The sequence below is a fragment of the Triturus cristatus genome, chromosome 4_1 (assembly GCF_964204655.1).
Source record: "Triturus cristatus chromosome 4_1, aTriCri1.1, whole genome shotgun sequence".
Classification (NCBI taxonomy): Eukaryota; Metazoa; Chordata; class Amphibia; order Caudata; family Salamandridae; genus Triturus; species Triturus cristatus.
The window spans coordinates 918,819,412-918,835,662 of NC_140585.1; the positions used below are offsets into that span (position 1 = coordinate 918,819,412).

Consider the following 16,251-nt stretch of genomic DNA (forward strand, 5'->3'; position numbering starts at 1 on the left):
TTAAACTGGTGACAGAAGCAAAGGAGAAAAAATGGTTGACATATAAAAAAGCCGAATTTCTGATTAACATGAAACCGAGAGTTCCGGCATTTTATATAGTACCCAAAATCCACAAAGTACAACGACCCCCTCCGGGACGCCCGATCGTGTCGGGCATCCAGTCCCTGTTGGAACCCCTATCGCAGTTAGCGGATTTTTTTCTGAGGGAATGTGTCATCACCCAACCCTCCTACGTCCAAGATACTACAGATGTACTGAGATTTTTAGAGGATGTAACATACGATCCTCTTAATCAATTCTTAGTCACTATAGACATAGAATCGTTGTACACAAGCATTCCCCAGGAAGCGACACTGGTGGCAGCAGCACGTGCCCTGGGGGATTGCGAGTGGTTTTACGACACCCCTCAGACTTTTGTCCTGCAATGCATAGAGATCGCTTTGACCCAAAACTTTTTTTCTTTCAAGGACCAGATATACCTGCAGGTGTCTGGCACTTCGATGGGGGCAACCTTTGCTCCCAGTCTGGCCTGCATTTATGTTGGCCAGTTCGAGGCATCACATTCATTCTGACACCAATCTCTTCCAGAGGAACATTGTCCTCTGGAAGACATACATAGATGATGTGCTGTGCATATGGTCAGGCACGGAAGAGAGACTTTACGAGTTTCTTATATGGCTAAATGGTTTAGACGGCTGTCTAAAGTTTACGTGGTCTGTGAATAGAACATCTGCGGTATATCTTGATCTTGACATTCAGGCAGAACATTATGGGCTAGTGACTAAAGTGCATCAAAAACCAACGGACAAAAATTCTTTATTGCACTACAGATCATACCACCCTAGAGCCCTTCGAGATAATCTGCCCGTAGGGAAGTTTTTAACGACATCGCCGCAACTGCTCTTCCCTACAAAAATACTCGGAACAGGCAAGTGTACTAGCTAGTAAGTTGGAGAATCGAGCTTATCCTAAGAAGGTTCTCAAACAGGCGAGAAAACGGGCATATAACACGCCACGTGCCGCTCTTCTGGAAAAGACACCTAAGAAGAATGGTGACTGTATCCCTGTGGTTACCACCTTTGGTCCACTCTCCACGAAAATCGGACACATCAACCCGAGGCACTGGCACCTGCTAAACACCCCCAATATGCAAATGCCTCAGCCTCGGTTTGCGTTCAAACGATCAGCCAACATCCGCGATCGTTTGGTACATACTAGACCCAAACAAGAACCACGTGAGACCAATGTCCTGCAGGGACACTACCCATGCGGGAGTTGCTCTGTATGTGTATTTACATCTCCCACAAAAAGTGTCACTCTTGCTAATAAAAAACCTGGTTTCTAAATAAATTTAGCAACTGTAATACAACCAACGTTATTTACAGATTGACATGCCCGTGTGGTTTACACTATATTGGCCTACCCACCAGGAAGGTCAAAATAAGGATACAAGAGCATCTCAGCACATTACATGCAGGGAAACTTAGTACCAGATTGGTGCAGCATTTTCAAACTCATAAACACGCCCCTAAGGATGTTCGTTGGGTGGTCCTTGAGAGGGTGATGGGGGACCAATGTAATGTGGAAACAAGATTGAGCACCAGGGAAGCTCGGTGGATTTATCAGGAGGGTGTAGATCAGTCTGGACTGAACGATCTTATTGAATGGAATAAGGTTAATATATAATCCATTCATCCACGAGGATTTTTCATGAATGTGTATACCTAACTCTCTAATGAATCTGAGAAAGTTGGATATATAAAGGGAAAATAAAACTATTATCGAACAGTTTTTGATACAACCTTCTGTCTCACCGTGTTCTCTGTATTTCTTATTGCAGTCCTCATATGAGAGGAGTGGTTAAGAATGAACAGGGTTGCTCTGTTCTTTTGCCTAACATTAAAAACGCCCCTTGTTGTAAACTGCACTCTATACACAGCCTTACCTAGAGTGCACACCCTGGGATCAATAAAGTTATCAGACATTGAACAGAAACCCAGGCTCCCAGTAAGGGCTTTGATGTTTGTTGTTGAATCTCGATAAAAAGCTGTTTATATACATCGAGCTACAGCGCTGCAAATTGTGACCATTGGAATTTAAATAGGGCTGTACATTGTTGCATATAGACCATGTGGCTCTTTAAAATATTTCAAAATGTCGTGAAGCGTATGATTAAGCATACACAATTGGCACAGATAGATAATTCAACTACTGATGCCAATATCGCTATGAAAACAGCCTCTGTCTGTGTAAATAATCCTAAAAAACTAATATTCTACTGACAACCCCACCATTCAATCATGGCGACGATGGCAACAGGACGTGCCGATTGACGCCCCCAGGGAAGGCGGGGACGACTGGGCGCGGTCACGTGCCGAGCGTCAGCACGTTTATACTCACGATAGTGAACAGCCGGGTAGACACGGTGCTGAGTTAATACCGGACACGGACTCTGTCACGGTGAGTCTACTTTGGGCGGTTTGCTTCGAAAACAGGCACGATGAGCGTGAGGCTTTTCTAATGAATATTGATAAACATTAGACCCGCTAAGTAACAGGAGAGTTCCCATCTGTTACCTATCAATGCAATATTGAGAGTATATGCTACAAGAGGGCAAGAAACTAGACGGGTACTGGTTTTAAGATAGTCACAACACAGCATAGGGATATTCCCCATTTTACCACTTGTAAAAGCCATAGTGAGAGTATGTGCCATAGAGGGGTAGATATACCTAATAAATGTCAGTATGTGTATCGTCATTCAAGATTAAGGTCACAAAGGGAGAATACAGGTTTGGGAAACTGTGGATTTTGCATCACCCATGGTCTCATGATATTCTGTTATGCATTACAGATTCATGATAGGAAGTGACTGGAAGAGCCTTTGAAGGAGTGATTGTACAGACACACAAGTGCTCGAGGGTAAAGGTATGCCCATGATGGGCTACATCCCGGTAAATTTTAAGATAAAAATCAGTAAGGGCAGTCTCACATACTGTATCATGCTCTTTGTGACTAGATGCCAACTAACTTTGTTATGTGTTGTTTGTCTATCTTTCCATGTGTCTCTATTAGAATTGTTTTTAATAGACAAGTGTTGGTGCAGGGTGGAGCGATAAAACCCATGCCCTGAAGAAATTGCAGTGAGTTTATCCAGTGGCAATGAAACATGTCGGCGTTTTAAATGAGCAGACACACAGCACAGAATAAAAGTTGATAGCAAGTGTGATCTAGCTCAGTTTATATATAGGGATATGGGGAGTGACTTCTTGATCCCCAGGTCCTAATTGTGGGGCTGTATCTGGTGCACGAATTATTGCACAGTTATTCTTCATCTCACACCCTAGCACCTTGTCTTTTTGGGTCTTTACCCATCTCTTCTCTTCTTCACATTTTCCTTTCGGAGCGGTGGTAGCTGATGATGAGACCTTGAGGTAGCAGGCGAGTACCTTCCTGCTTTACCCTCCCTGGTGTTGCTACCGTGAGGCACCACCACTCCATTTTCACATCATCTTCACCACATTAAGGTTTTTAGAGACACAGGTCACTGGTTACAAAGATAGCCTCTAATTTTCAGTAATTTCTTTCTCTTTCTTTGTTGGTGATCCGTTCCTATAGGAGTACAGATGGTGTAACTACTGACTCAATAGATTGTCTTAAATATATGACAACTATGTTAGGAGTATGAGCTGTGACATCACCGTGTGAACAGGTCATTTACTGTGTATAAATTGCGGCTGGCAGTAACAGTATATGGAGTTGCAAATAATAATGGCAAAACCAGTAACAATCCACCAACTGGTAGCACCACAGCCCTTCGTGAGCACTTTTTTGGATGCACCACGTCTCACTCACCCCCATCCTCTCTGTAATCTACTCATGCTGTGAATGTTCTGATTCCGGCCTTAGACTCCCTTTGTCTGGGACACAGCCTCCAGGTGTATTCCATGGTAGGACACCCATCCCTCACAGATTTTATAGCATTTCTGGGGGCAACCCCATGCTATACAGATAGGGCGTTCCAATCCGTGACTATGGTCAAGTCCGCATTTTCACCGCTCCAGTAAAGGGGCAAGGGCATCCTTTCATGCCTTCGCAATATTTCGTTTGGCTATGACCAGGCCCAGCCACAGTAGCGCCCTCCGATACCTGTTCCCATGCATCTCATCGAAGATATGCAGCAAGGCACACTTTGGGATCCTCAGCAGTGTTGGCTCCAATACTATCGCAACAATTGAAAACCCCCGCCCAGAAGGGGCCAGGACAGCACAACCCCAGACCATGCGTTGAAAGTCTCCCGTCTTGGTCTGACAACGTAAGCAGGTGGCAGACTTAATCAGCCCCCTACTCCACAGCCTTGCCCTCATGTATTAAACTCTGAGTAGGTAATGCAACTGTATGAGGTGGTACTGCTAGTCTATTGCCCCCTCTCAAGGAGAGGGCAGTGCCTCTTTCCAGGTTTCATCCACCAGGAGGCCCAAGTCACGAGCCCTCGTCTCCTGCAGGGGCTCAAAAGTTCCGGAGTATTAATGACTAGGGACAAGTATATGACAGAGATCTGGTGGTGTGGGATATATGGCAGAAGTATTTTATCTCCTAATGGGCTAAATTCTGGGATCCCTTCGAAGTGTGATATGTATAGTGAAATAGCGTTGCAGATCTGTAAGTACTTGTAGAATAGTCTGGTGGAGCTTAAACTCCTCTTGTAAGCCAGCAAAAGTCTTAAGTGAATTCCCCTTGCCTGTCGCTCATGATGATGCCAATAAGGTCCCAGCGCTGAAACCCCTGCAACCCAGCTGAGTGACGCAGGACTGTGCCTTCCCAGAGAGGAGTTTTGAAGGTGAGCCGCTCCTTCCATCCCATAGACATCTTGGCATCTTTCCAGACCGCAGTGGCCACTCCGGTGGCCAAGGGAAGCCCCGGGGGAATCGTCTTCCCCCCCCCCCCCCCCCCCCCCCCCTCAATACAGCAACCACCAGTAGTTTAGGACGGTCAGCTGGCCGCCCTATCATAGGACCGTACATTTGGAGTGGCTATGCCTCTGTCGTAGGATGATTTACAGCACTTAGAGACGGCGATCTGGGGTGGATCATTATTCCACAGGAATCCACGCAGGAGTGAGTCGATAGTTGAGAATAGGGATGCAGGGACAGGAAACAGGAAATTCTGAAGTCGATATAACCAATACGGTAATGCTACCATTTTGAATATAGCTGATCTCCCCAGAGAGGCGAGAGGTAACACCGCCCAGAACGTCTGGACCCAGGCGCAGGCCTGGTCCGTGTTGATGTGCACAACCAGGTATCTGAATTAGTGGCGGAGAACCCTGAGCTCCCAACAGCACCGGTGCTCCCCCACCGACCACGTATACCAAGTACTTGCCAAGATATACTCAGAGTCCTGAGAAGTCTCCAAATATTTCCAACATCCACAGAGTGCGCAGCCCAGTGGTTTGGAGGTCTGTTAGGAAAATGAGTATATCCAGTCAGCTAGGGGCTCAATTACCAAGGTGAAGAGGAGTGGTGAGAGGGGCACCCCTGACGTGTACCACGCTCAATCCGAAAAGGCAGGGAAGTGGTCCCCCCACCCCCTCACTTGGGCAAACAGCTCTATATAGAGGAGCTTCATGTAACTAATGTATCGGGGTCTGAAATTCATTTTAGCCAGGAGAGAGAACAGAAACGGCCACCCGACAAATTGAAAGCTTTACGGAAGTCTCCTTGTAGCAGAGCTCTGTCTTCATGGTGGTGTTTGGACAATGCTATTGAATTGAATTGAAATAACATTTGTATAGCGCATGGATACCCGGAGGCATCCCAGCGCTACCAGTAGCGGCAATGGAGGGTTCACCCATTTAGGGAAAAAGCAATGTTTTTAGGGATCTGCGAAAGGAAAGGTGGTTGGGTTCTGCTCGCAAGTGGGGGGGGAGGGGGGGAATTCCACAATCTGGCCGCATTAAAAGAGAATTGCTGGCCCCCACTTCTGGCCTTCCTGATCCTAGGGATAATGGCCAGGTTCATGGTTTTGGAGCAAAGGCTTCTATTGGGTTGATAAGACTGGATAATGCTATGAAGAATGGGGGGCCTGTTCTGAGTAAAGATCTATGGATAATACATAGGAACTTGAACTTAACTCTCTCCTGGACTGGCAGCCAATGGAGTGATTTCAGGGCAGGTTTGGCTGAATGATGTTTAGGGATGCCCAGCAAGATTCTTGCTGCCCAGTTTTGGATGGTCTGTAGCTTGGAAAGGGTGGCAACAGGGGCACCCAGATACAGAGCGTTCGCATAGTCCAGCCGGGACAAGACAAGGGCCAGGACCATAATTTTCCTTGCCTGAAAAGGAAGAAGAGGAAGAACCATCTGAATCATTTTAAGGACACCATAGCATGAGGCGGCAGTCTTTCGTGCCTGAGTTTTAAATGTGAGGTCTTGGTCGATCCATACACCCAGACTCTTTAGCTGGGTCATGGGGATGGGGGCTGAGCCAAGTGAGGTTGGCCATATTGCCTTTAGGTCGAGGGGAGAACGATTGCCCAGTATGATGATTTCGCTCTTTCCCCCATTCAATTTAAGAAAGGAGTCGTTCATCCAGCTCGCGATTTCTTCCAAGCAAGAGCGCAGGCAGAGAGAGGAGCTTTCCGCTCTATTGAGCCCAATCACCAATTACGTGTCATCTGCATAGGTGGCTATGTGTATTCCAAAGGGTAGCACTGCTTCTGCCAGGGAGCAGGTGTATACGTTAAATAAGGTGGGGCTCAGGGAGGATCCCTGAGGCACTCCACAGCAAAAGGGTGTCTGCTTAGACGTCACTATTGCGTTGCACACCCATCTATTATGTTGCATGGCCCACCCTGGCGTAAAGCCAAACTGGTCCGAGTGGGCCAGAGTGGTAATGACCTTGATCAGCCGATTAGCAAGGGCCTTGGCCCACACCTGGACCTCAGTGTTGAGAAGGGAGATTATACGATGTGATTCACAGTAATCCGGTGGCTGAGGTTTTGATATGACAACAATGTCAGCAGTTATAAGATTCAGGGGTAGCATTTTTACCCCCATGTCATTTGAGATGTCATCAGTGATGTCACTGACCATGTCATGAGTGATGTAATATGTGACGTCATCACCAGTGCATTGCGGGCGCGCGAGTTAGTTAGCTCAACTAACTATAACTGGTGAATTTCTCTGGTTTTATACGAGTCAAATATCCAACTAACTGTAACGTCCCTGAAACCTATGTTTTTTTCAGTGAATTTCTAAGGTTTTTTAAATGCTAATTCCTAACCATAACGTCTGTAAAACCTATGCTTTTTTCAGTGAATTTCAAAGGTTTTTTAAATGTAAATTTCATATTTTAATATTTATAAAACCTATATTTTTCTATATTTTTTGTAATAATTTGGACCTCTATTATCCTTTTTTTTTATTTGAAAAATATGTAATGTTTTATATCTTTAAAAAAAAAGTATATATCTTTTTTTTGTTGAGAAAACTGAAGTCCCGTACCTGTAGTGTACCAAGCTCCATCAGCACGCGAATCCTATCCGCCATATTGCTAAACTCGTAAAGGATGCGCATTTCGTATCCAACGGGTTCGTGGCACCGCTTCCCGCGTAACGTATACGTATGTGGTCGCGCCAGCTGCTACTTTGGTATGCGACGGGTACGCAGTACCAAGCCACGCCTTACATTATGTACGTATGGGGTCACGCCCGCTGCTCGTTGCGTATGTGACAAGTGCACGCTGCCAGGCCCTGTGTTACGTCATAGACGTATGGTGTCACACCGGGAACGCAATTCCCTCATTTTTTTTGTTGTCTCAAAACTATATCTAAATCAGTTTTAAGTGTATATGAGAACAAGCGATAATCTAAAATATTTTAAACATTTATATATTTCTAACTGTAATAAACTTATATTATGGTAAATATATTTTCTCAATCGCGTCGGGTGTGGCCTCCTTGCACGCTCGGTGCGCGATTGCCATGTGACCCTAAAGAAAAGCATTTGATTGATTCATAACATTTCCCATTGTAACAGTTGGAGGACCCCACCCATTTTAGTCATTCTCTCTACAGCGTTTGATGAGACTCCTCTTCTGCTTACAGAGCTTTTTTGAAAACCTTTTGCTATGTACACATATCGGACACTACACACAACATGCAACCATCATCTTCATCAATATTCAAAAAAGTAGCCTTCCACCTGTGATAGCCATGCATCTAAAAGCTACATAACAGAATTTTTCCCCACTGCCAGAGGGTAACATGGTTGCATACACTGTCCACAGCCCAATGTAATGTGGTACGGCCCAGGGGCAGTATCAGGCATAGATAATGAACACACGTACACAGATAGATGGTGGAAGTGGGTACGGGCACGTGCGCTCGACTCCTTTTTATTACCAGGGTCACATATCCAGTGACGTCTGTGCTGAATGCGTGTGGGGTGAGTGTAAACCAGCCCTCAGGGAATGGTTGTTGCTAGCATCAACTACAACAGTAATCATTGGATCACACACAGAGATTCAATAATAAAAGGGTCAATAGTTTGTGCTGCAGTAAGGTAGGGACACCTAGATGTGAAATAATACAGAAAAGATTCTATCGTAAAAGAACCATAACTTGTGGTATACTGAGATACAGGCAGTAGATCTGAAATAAATAGGTTATAGCAGAGGGACCCTGAATATATTAATAAGTGAGGAAGGAATCAGGGAAAAAAACTATTCAAAAAACAAAACTTCCTACACTGATCTATTTAAGTGGAAGGCAATATGTCCATGAAATAGAGTAGTACCCACAGTCAACGGTGTATAAAACTATATTATTTCATTTATTAGTTCATTTTTTCATTTTTTATCATTTTTTCAACAACCTCAAAGAACATATACATAGACATTTTTCAGACTGTATAATGATACATATAATACAATTAACATCAAAATGTTGAAGCACAATTGTGATTAATCATAAACACTGTACAACCATGACATAAATAAGAAACATGTATACAACATATATTACACACAATTAAAGACAATAAACCTGAAAACTCAAAAAAAAACAATATTTTGATATTTAAAATCATAAGTTGTGGAGTTTGAACATAGGACCAGCGCCGACTACAACAGTAATCATTGGATCACACACAGAGATTCAATAATAAAAGGGTCAATAGTTTGTGCTGCAGTAAGGTAGGGACACCTAGATGTGAAATAATACAGAAAAGATTCTATCGTAAAAGAACCATAACTTGTGGTATACTGAGATACAGGCAGTAGATCTGAAATAATACACAAAAAGATTGTATCATAAAGGGTCCATCAGGTCTAGTGCACTCAGATAGCCACATCAAAAGCATTCAGCATGTGCACAGCCAGTGATGATGCGTGCTGCGGGCGGGCCGTACTAGGAGCAATGTCTGTTGCCTACAACACTACATCATCTGCAATAGCGACTCGATCTGAATTGTAAACACTGCTGTCAGCAAGGGCCCACAGCCACGTGGCGTTGACTTGAGCTGTCCTGTTTGCCGTACGTGAGGCAACAAAAACCATGTGCGGACCCTGTGATGATGCGTATGAGTGGTGCGGACATAGTGCACTGGAGCAATGTCTTTTGCCTACAGGACTGCGTCCTCTACAATAGCGACTCGCTCTGAATTGTGAACACTGCTGTCTGCAGTGTAAATTGAAGGCAGTAGTGAGCACAGTCTTCCATGAATACTTTTTCTCACTTCCTCTTCACAAAATACAACAACATAAATTGCACAAAACTCTGCAATAAATAAATCAAAACACTGTATACACTGTTATTCAGTGTTCTTTACCACTACGAAGAAGAATTTGGTCATTGTACTAGACCTATACGTTATCTTAAACTTCTTCAAGCAGGTATACTAAAAGGCTATTGTGTATATTTCAATAGACGTTGTAGTTAGTTGCTACTGGATTCTGTAATTAAACAATCACCACTCTATCTGAATTGTGAGCCCTGCTGACCGCAGTGTAGGCCAGAGGCAGTGGTCATTAACGCCTCACAGCCACGTGCCATTGTATTCGAAAGCACGGAGTTGGTTGCACCTGATCGGAGGGGGTACGCACAAATCATCAAAAACTTTAACTTCTGACATCCTCAATCACAGAATCAAGACCCTGTTTCACTGTTCCGACCTGCTGTACCACGGTGTACTCCACCGACTGCAGTCAGCCAAGCCCAATAGTCATGTGCAGCAGTTAGCTATGGAAGCACAGAGTCTGATGCACGTCAACGGAGGGAGTTCTGTGAAAAGCAAGCAGCAGGTAATATCGGACATCGTCCATTTTGGGATCAAGACACCGTTCCACTGTTGGGACCTAGAGTTGGTTGCACCTGGTTGAAGGGACTACCTTCATCTCCACTCTCAGATACAGTTCTAACATCGTCCATTGTGGGATCAAGACCCCGTTTCACTGTTGGTACCTGTTGGACTACTGTGTTAGTAGTATACCGAGCACTCCACGGTGCTGGGCCTCAGGCTGGACGCTGTCTGCCTGTGTCGCAGTAGCCAGCGTTGATCTCAGGAGCCTTCCCAGCTCGCAGACCTCGGCCCAGGAGCTTCCGCCTGCACGTGGTGGGCCCTCTTTTACATACGGCGGTGTCGAAAGGTGAACTGTGTCGCAGCGGCCATGACGGTACCAGCAGGCTGAGAGCATTATTCCCGCAGCCACCTTCACTCACGGCGTCAGCCTCGTGGCGGTGTAAGCTGCGCAGACCTGACAGACATGTCCGCCATTCCGAAAGAGAACCCCACCCAGAGAAACGTGCCTTTTATTCTAACACTTACCTAGCCTTGCGTACGCTGAGCCTGCCCACCACGCTAGAGATTTCTTTTTTTTGGGGGGGCACGTACGCGCTATGTTTTCGTAATCTTCCCTACTGACTGTACTATCATGGTTGCGTCCACTGTCCACTTCACTCAATAGACCATCAGTGTATGTTGGTTGACATGTACATGTCTGTGCTCTGCATACTTAAGTCTGTCCGGCACATCCTCTCAACACTTTGCATTGTATACTTTTATGATCGAGAATCACTTGCCACCTTCGCACATACTTTGCTCACATCTCTCCCCGCATTCTGCATTGTGTAGCAGAGGTGTTATGTTTGGTTTGTGTACATGGCTAGCCACGGTTCCCACAGTACGTAGTGTCATTGTGTCTGCTAGGTGTACATGTTGTATGTGATTATATAAGGTAGCGCGTTTATTTACGAGCAGTGGTTTCTCCCATTTACATATCGCTGTCTTAAAGAGGATACCAAAGTTTTTCTCACAGGTGAAAAGTGGGACCACAATGGCAGTCATTCATTACTATGCAAGAATGTCCAACTGCACGACGCTTCTAAGCTTACAGTCCCCAATCTTGCGTGCTTTCTTAAAAGCACGCCAACTCCTACAATCAGACCAACATTCACACAGCTTTCTAACGGCAGTTATCTGCTTCTTAATAACATGGACTGCTACGCAATGTGAGCTGGCATACCGTATGTCCTTACTGTTTCAAACCGGATAACTTCCTCTGGCAATCTCTATTCCCACCCACACAGAGTAACTCCCAAAGTTCAACTTGGCCTTCAATACCTACTTTGAAAACAGATTTTATTAAACAGAGCAAACAGAAAGCGCTTTTGTTTCAAACAGAAGTGTCCCTCACTTCTCCAAAAGTAATTTATCGACTGCAGATAGCACAAACTTCAAGTAAAATACACTCCCTTTTAAATACGAACCTCCCATTACACTTTGAATTGTTACACAATTTTCAACACATCTGACATTTAAGGTCTGGCACGCTTTTTTAACACGGTCTCCTCCGACCTTCTCACAGGCTTTCAAACTGGTTTTAGTCTAATACCAGACTTCGTTCATTCGATCATCTCTGGAATAACAGCAACAGTGCCCATAATTCTCGCTCTGTTTGCAGCCATTCTGCTACTATTTTAGCTTGTTAAAAATGGCTGCGCTCCCTGTGGTAACAAGCATGTCCGACAGAATGCGCCTCTACGCGAAGCTACATCAATACCGTGGAAAAAATGGAACAACTTTTCGGCTGCCTGCCTCTACCTATTATCGGAGCCAGCTACAACATGACATTTATTTACACAAATACAATCTGCATGCAATCATCTTTTTATTGCAAAACTTGCCCAATCGACTGGCGAATGGATTTATGCCTTGCCAACATCCCAGCAAACGCTCCCGATATCCAGCAGGTAATGGAGTATCTTGAAAACCATGAACTTGATTGTTCGGGCAGTGAAGCAGTGGCGGATGCAAACCAAAAAGGTATCCTGGCGGAATGGGATTTCTGCACAGCCGCAAAAGATCTCCTGCAACGTGCGAACTTTGACAACATCGCAGATTGCCTGCCAATTTAAATTGCCGCTCCAACATTCAAGTAACATTACTGTCCCTTCGAGGATATGAATTGGCTCAATTCGCTTTTCTCACATGATGGCAACAATCGCCTCTTGGAACATTACGCATCTCAAGCCGCTGAAGAACTTCCGGACTGCAATCTCCAAGACTTGTAAGAAATTCACTTTATTCTTGGATTGATTTTTTTCCAACTTTTTTTTACTTTTTCCTATTAATTTTTTTAATACACTTCAATTGAACTATTTTCATATAATAACTTTCTAAGTATGCTTAGGCATTTGAACTCTGTTTTCATTATTGGCCCATACGTCTCCACACTAACCAGGGATGGATGATGTATGGCCTATGCAAATACGCTATTTACTTGCTAAATTAGCCTAAACCCGACATCCATTTTGAAACCATATCTATTCTTTGTACACACGTCTCTCTGCCTGCCTGTTATCCATGAAGCCCTTTCACACAAATTAGCTCATCCTCAGCCTCTGCTCACGAGCTGGCGATCAAGATAAAAAAAAACGGCATGGTTTAGGAACTGGTTGTCACAGTGTGGTAATCGTATCCTACCTTTATTTTCATTCTACAATTTACAGTCTTTCGTGTCTAATAGGTATTGTTTATGTCACATGGAACTGTAACATGTAATGTGGAATTGACTTAGGTTTGAATACAGCAGAAGCGGTTGGAGTTTGCCTCAGCTGGATGCCTTAGCTCTTGCACCAGTGGTTCCATTTATGGCACTTAAATAAAGACACTTTTTATATAACTTGCAGGCTCCATCGCTTTATCCCACACAGCCACTTTGTTAAACACACCTGATTTCACCATTTGTCTTCTGTGGTATTGCAACATTCTGCATTATATTCTTCACGATAATTTCTTTATTCCTGCTTGCTAAAACACTCCATTTGAGTCTTCAGACCGGTAGGGGTGAGTAGTTTGCTTCCCTCTCCTGCTATAGTCTAAACCCATCCTAACACCACTTGCACAGCTATGCTACAGCGGCCAGTATGCTACAGCGCCCAGAGCACATCAGTTTACAGCAATCAGCTCACGGTTTCAACCCCGAGTGTACCGGCACCTCACCTCAGCACATTCTCACTCTGGGCAAAACAGCACTTTCACACCACTAGGGGTGAATACTTCGCTTCACGCTCCCTGTATAGCACACCCTAGCCACCTCACAGCGCTCCTACCCTCCTCTTTCCTACTCTTTTCGCCCTTTTTTCCCCTTACTAGCTTCAACAGAATCACAAAATGGCTGCCAACACTTCCTAGTTGCAACTGCTCGCACCACTCACAACCAATAAGCAGTAAGCTTGTGCTCGTAATGCCTCAGCCAATCAGAAGGCAGAATTCCCAAATATCGATATCTGTAAATTTCGATATTTCTCCAAAACTACTGAACGGATTTACACCGAATAAACAAAAGCGTGCTTTCTAGACCAAGACCCTTCTCCCTGCCAAATTTGGGGTAATTCCGTTCACCCGTTCGACCTGTAGCCTTGTCTAAAGTTTGCTATGGAAATTAACATGGAGAAAACACGATTTGGGACCCCCCTTTTTTTCTCGGCCCCCCCTTGACGAATCACCCCCGAACTGTCAACATAGGAGCTGATATGAACAAAGAATTAGTTTGGAAAATTTCATGAAGATTCATCGAACAACGCCAAAGCTATAAGCAAAACAAAAAATGCTCTTCCTATGGAAACTTGGTCCTAACTATAACTACCTACTGGTGACCGCCGGTAGGTAAAATATATATATATGTGAACAAGGATACTGTGTTATCCGAAACGCGTCGAAAGCTGTTTACTCCAATAAAGACCTGATCTTGCCACGTAGAAATTTGGTGTCCGTAACTCTCTCTTCACTGTTTGCCGGACGGGAAGCGGGAAGAGTTGGGAAAAGTGCTTCGGATATATATATATATATATATAACACATTTTGCACACCCTTCAATTAAGATGTTTGTGCATAAAGCGGGGCCAGAAATGTGCACATTTCTCTTTACATGTTTTCTCGATGGAGAGCTTTGCTATCCACATGGCTCACTGATGTAGCTGATTTCTAAACTGCTAGATGCCACAGACCCAATCTCTTAAGTGTTCATTAGAAACACATCAAAAGCTAAAGGGAATTGCTTTAATGTGTGCATTGTTTAAGTGTGAATCCATACAATCTCAAGTTTTAACCAAGACAGCTTTATGTAAAAGTGGATGTTACGAATATAATATCTTCATAGGACAAAAAGTTTGGTTACTGCCCTTCTCTTTGTCTTCATGATATTTTTATGATCGTGTGTTTTTAGGTCTCGCCTGAGCCAGCGCATGTGATGGTCTGGCGAGACATTTAGTGAGTGGGCTTTAAAAATCCGACCACATGCTTTTGCTTGAGGCCTAAAGCTTGCGGTTACACGCACAGCGCCGTCTGGCTTTCCTATCTCTTCCTCATTAAGCGCATCACTCAAGCGCATTGCTCGCTGGCACCCTTAAAGCGTCCTTGCAACCTCGCAAGCATTTGGACATAAATCAAAGGCTTATGACCACGTGACTGGGATGCCTTCATCCCCAGCCCATCTTTCTTCTTTCCTCCTCCTCTCCCCCCTCTTTCCGCACGCGCGCGCGCACCACCTCTCATCGAACCTCAGCCGGACAGGAACCGAAGCGTGACTTTGCTAATCACTGAACGAGGCTCTGCCCCTCTCATCCTTCAACTGTGCGCCAAACTGGTCGCGCTCGACTTTAGCAAGTAAACAACCGCACTGTATAGAGCGGGTCCCTGTTTAGCCCCTTACTCTCCCTCCCAGAACTCTTACATGAACTAACTGCCTACACCCAGCGCGGCCAATGCTTGTTTTATTATGCTAGCATGGTGAATTAACAAGTAGGCACTGGCACTGCTTTCAAGTAGACGAGCAAACGTGTTTTCCTCCGAATAAATGTATCTAATCTTTGACACTACACACAAGGTATGTCAGTAATTGGTTTCGCAGGAGGGCCATTTGAAATAACCAGACTGTTTTAAATGGGATCTATAGATCCAGCTACCACAAAACTATTACCCACAAAAAAACTGTCCCACCCCAATTACAAGCCACTATGCTCACATGTGAAAATGCAGATTTTTGCGAACCACCTCCAAAATATTCACTGTTTATGTAAAGTGAGTTTGAAATATGTTGCTACACGTCAGAAATGATATGCTAGGTTTTCTGCAGTGTTATACAAATTGTACAAGAACATTGAAATCAGAATTAAGTTTGTTACATCTCAGTGCTTTGATAGTTATTTCACGAGCTCCCCATTTAACGCCACTATCCCGCCCTTGCATTTGGTCAATATGCATTTTTGGCGGGATTTGATTAACTTGTGCAAAGATAACGTATATAATAAACGTGAATGTTTGCTTCATACCCGATTTGCAAAAAAGGAATTGGGTTTGAAGAAAAAAAACATCTCCAAATAATTTCCATCCTCTGATTTTCATACCAAGTACACCACTCAACAAGAATGCCAATGCAACAGAAATCTCTCCTGTTCACTTTTTGGCAGTTTCACCTGAACGCATTGAGACTTGCCAAGTTTCCTTTAGACACGCGACACGCATGTCATTTTTTTGGCAAAGAGGAAGATTACCAAGTAGGCTCACCTTCCATAGACAGAAAACTAAGGGGTACTCCAGTCGCGCGCACGCCACTTTTATTCACCAGTTTATTCCACTACAGGGCGCTGGGATCTTCATGGACATGAAACAACCCTCGCTGCTGGACATTTAGTCAGACATTCTTTGTTATCCTGGACTGCAGTAAGAAAAATTGCAATAAAATCAGCAGAG

At 44.3% G+C, this 16,251-nt stretch overlaps 1 protein-coding gene across 5 annotated transcripts in view; it reads left to right on the forward strand.

The window, feature by feature from the left end:
- PPP6R2 (protein phosphatase 6 regulatory subunit 2) overlaps positions 1-16,251 on the forward strand; it is a 913,508-nt gene that overhangs the window by 277,563 nt on the left and 619,694 nt on the right. The gene's annotated exons all lie outside the window — the stretch shown is intronic.